The following is a 4,524-nucleotide window of genomic DNA, read 5'->3' as shown; positions in this document are numbered from 1 at the left end:
TTGAAGATTACTTTGTGTTTTACAAATACAGTATTGGTCTCTATTCCTTCCCTCAGAGAGCTTGGTGGGGGTAAGAAGTGAAGATGTGAACCATTAGTACTAATCCTAGCAAACTCCTCACGCCTACATTTTTTTTAATGACAACATTTGCCCAGTTGCTTAAGTGTTACTTGACATTTCTTTCTACAACTTTCTATTCATGACAACATATGGTTTGGACTCCAAAACAGCTCAGATTGTTCTTTGCCCTTCTTTTCCCAATTATCATCTCCCCTTATTATCTCTTATGCTAATAACTGTCTGATTTTTCTGTATTCATTCTCTAAAATGTCTTGTATATTGCTTTTAGCTCATAAAAACACCATCTTCAAAACATGAAACATACTGTAAAAATGTTTAAATACTATAATGAACTTTTTTTTTTTTTTGGCCTGGACTATTTACCAGTGATTTCAAATATTATATCATTTAAATCAGTATGCAACTCTCACCAGCAAGAACTGGTTATAAACAATTGTGTGTATGTGTGTATGTGTGTATACATACATAGATGTTACGTATTATCTAGTTACATATTATTATCGTTTCATATAAAATGTTCCCAATTTTCTCAGGAAAATCTTTTATTCTATAGGTTATTTGAATAATAACCCAGAGCTCTCCAAAGAGATATTTGTTTAATAGGCCTCTAAAATTTCACTTAATCTATATTTTTACACTCCCTGTTCTTTCCATGCTATTTATTTATCCAGAAAATCAGGTCATTCGGCCTCTAGAATTTCCTTGGTGTTGTTGAACATGTTTTTCTATCCCCAACCTTCCTGTAAACTGGCTCATTTGATCTGAAAGCCTAATAGTACTCTGTTGCAATTTTTGGCAAGCATTTGTGTTGGGTCACATACAGTCACAAACTTACTAAGTGTGTTGACTAAATCACAAGCATGTACATTTCTCTTTCAGTATCTCTAGTAACACCTTTGGCATTTCTTTTGCCTGGAGACATTATTCTAATGGAGTTACAGATGGTATTTTTCTAACTCACTTTTTCTATATTAGCCGAGAATCTTTCCTAAAGAAATGTTTATATCAACTCTATTGTCATTCAGCTATCAAAAGAAACTGAGTCTACTAGATGAACAATCCCTACCAGCTCAAAACACAGTAGCAGTAGCCTCGCCTATGAAGAGACTCAGGTGTTCTGATTTGTTTGACTTCTGATTCTATATCGAAGGGCTCAAGCTGGAGCCTTTAGTCCTCAAACTGCACTCGGATCCCTGCAACTCTCCACAGCACCCACCTGAGCCGTTGCGGTGACAAGCCTCAGGTGAGCCTCTCCTGGTGTGCTGCTGAGTCAAAGCTGTCGGACTCTGCTTAGAAGCTGCCAGCCGTTCCCTGTTGTGAATTGCATTGCCCGTTATTGAACGTTAACCAGCGTTCACTTAAATTTTTTCCTACAACTTTTTGCCAGACTGTTGCTCCTAGTTTGTGCCTTGACTCAATTTCCCCTGGGGATGTGCTTTTCTTTCACTGCAATTTGGTTGTGAGTATCAGAGGAGGTGGCCCGACGGCTTCACTGTGCCGCCATCTTGGAGAACTCCCTTGAGTATCTTGGGAGTTGAGTTAAAAGATTCTGACTCTTCCACTTGAGTCCACTTAATTGAGTCTCTAAGACAGATTCAATATAAAGTCAGCTTTTATTTTTTTATCTCAAATTCATACCCCTACTACCTCCCTTATTTACAGGGCCCTCACAGTCTGGCCATAATCACTATCCATTGGCCATAATAGCTCCAGTTCAAGGCATTCAGAAAACTAGGGACAGCTCAGTGTATCCGAACCAGCCAATCCCATGTCTGTTTACTCTGCCTTGACTATTTCTTGCCACAGAAACATAACAAAAGCTTTTAGCCATACTTTCTTGCATCCCCGACTCTAGACTGGCCCTATGCTTCCCTGGATGACCCCTGTGCTGTAGACCCTTGCACCACATCCTCTAGAATCTCTGAGCATAAGATGCCATCTTTCACAAGCAATTGTCTTTCTCTGTCAATCGCAAGCAATTGTTACCCTTGCCATGTCCAATGTTGAACAACCATCCTAGTCTGGGTAGATACACTTGGTTCTGAGAAGCAAATACTGGAAACTTGGGGACCCTGGTGGATTTCACAGGTCTTTAAGTAAACAAGGAGAACCAGCTAGCAGAGGGACAGCAATTTGAGGTTAGCAACAGGAAGGCAGAAAACAGCCTGACTTAACTTCACTTTCCCTACACCCAATAATAAAATCTCCATTTTAAGACACTCATGCGCCTGGGGGCCTTCTCTCAATAGAAGGAGTACTTTTCTCTAATTCTTGGCCTACAGTGTGTTCCTTGAAATAGTACCATATGTATTTTTTACAAACAGAAAATCATATATCTTTAAATTATAAATGAAATTATAAACAGATAAATGCCTCTGAGGAATCTCATGACACTTGGGTGTAACAAGTGTCCTCTTTAGAATTCAAGCCAAGTAGTTGTTGGTGTGGAGGAGCTTGGGAGCCCGATTCTCATCAGAGATGGAACCACACCAGGCAACAGCGATCATGTGTTCTGATATAACCTCCTGTATCTGACCCATTGTCTTCTGAATGTTTTCTACTCAAGAGGGAGGCCTGGGGAAATGTTTTGCACACACTCTTTTCCAAAAATTCTTCCACTTCTCCAACCCCTGCATGAATCTCTGACCAGCCATGGCTTCCTTAAATATAATTCTGGATAGGGCCCTCCCTGGTGGCGCAGCAGGTTAAAGCACAGCACTGAGAATCTAAAGCCACTTCCGCATGAGTTCGATCCCGCCTGCCCCGGAGGTGACCACATGGCGTGGCAGACCTCTCCTGACCCTCCCGCTGCTCCCCTCAGCAGTGTACTTCGTCGATCTGCCTGTTCTGTTCCCCACTCTGTCTCTGGTGAAGCCTCTCACCGCCCCTGAGCCTCTGGCCTATACCCCAGATCTGTATGCACAAATAAATAAATCTTTAAAAAAAATATATAATTCTGGATATAATCTCCATCCAACAAACTTCTCTCCACTTTTGTCACTTTGCAATTAATGAAATCAACTTTGAGAATGAAATCTTAACATTTGGAAGTGTTCTGTGTGCTGTTGGGAATAGGATTTTCAGAGATGACTGTCAAACTTCCTCTGGGGAATTTCCTGTTCAGTTGGGAGCAGGAAGGGATAAATAAATTCAGTGCAGTTTTACCTGCCTAACTCTGTTATTAGTGATTTTATTTGTTAAGATTTAATTTTATTTATGCGCCCAAGAACTGGGGTGTAGACCAGAGGTGTGTGTGGGGGGTTGGTGGTGAGAGGATTCACCAGAGACAGAGTGGGGAGCAGAACAGGCAGATCTACTGAAATACACTGCTGAGCATTTCAGTAGTGAGGCAAGCAGCCGGTAAGACAGGAGAGGTCTGCAGCACTGTGTGTGCCACTTCCCAGGCTGCAGTGACTACCAGTAACTTCACCTGTGCTAACTGCACCAGTGACATCATGCCACTAGGGAGGCCCCAATGTTCTTAGTGATTTTTTTTTTTTCCTGGGCCAGTCCACACTTTTCTGACAACACAACTATTTCTCCCCTCGATCATGGAAGGCTAAAAGAACTTTGCCACAGGAATTATTTTCCCTGCATGTCTCCTTCCTTTGTGCATTTTTTTTTTGGTATTATCCTTTAATAATTTTAAGAGGATGTCTTTATATTCCTGCTGGTATTAAAAGTTGGTGACAATAGGGCCCTCCCTGGTGGTGCAAAAGGTTGAAGTGCAGCACTATCACAAAGCTAGCTGCAACCACAGCCTGCTTCAGTGTGGTTTGATCCCCGGCCAGGGAGGTGACCCACATGACACAGTAGACCTCTGCTGTCTTACCCGCTGCTCCCTTCAGCAGTGTACTTGGTCAGACTGCCTGTTCTGCTGTCTACTCTGTCTCTGGTGAATCCTCTCACTGCCCCTGCACCTCTGGCCTGTACCCCAGTTCTGTATGCATAAATACATAAAATAAATCTTTAAAAAAAAAAAAGTTGGTGACAGAAACAGTCCATGACATGAACTTCAGAAACATCTTTGAGGATTTGTCTCCAGAGGCAAGGGAAACACAGAAGATAAACAGCTGGGATTACCTCAAGCTAAAAAGCTGCTGTAGAGCAGAAGAGACACCTCACTGACTGGGAGAAAATATTTGCACACCATATATCTGAATAGGGACTGATATTAAAAGATCTATAAAGAACTTACAATACAGTAAAAAAAATGAACAGAAGAGTTAAAAAAGGAGACACTGTTCCAAAGAAGAAATTCAAATGGCCAACAGGCACATAAAAAGAGGTTCATCACTGGGCCCTCCCTGGTGGTGCAGTGGGTTAAAGCATAGCACTAAGAAGCTAAAGTCTCTTCAGCATGAGTTCGATCCCTGTCTGCCCTGGAGGTGACTACATGGTGCACCCACTGCTCCCCTCAGCAGTGTACTTGTCAGTTGGCCT

The sequence above is a fragment of the Condylura cristata genome, unplaced genomic scaffold (genome assembly GCF_000260355.1).
Source record: "Condylura cristata isolate star-nosed mole 26May11 unplaced genomic scaffold, ConCri1.0 scaffold00010, whole genome shotgun sequence".
In the NCBI taxonomy this organism is placed as follows: Eukaryota; Metazoa; Chordata; class Mammalia; order Eulipotyphla; family Talpidae; genus Condylura; species Condylura cristata.
Note: the sequence above shows the minus strand (reverse complement) of the source record.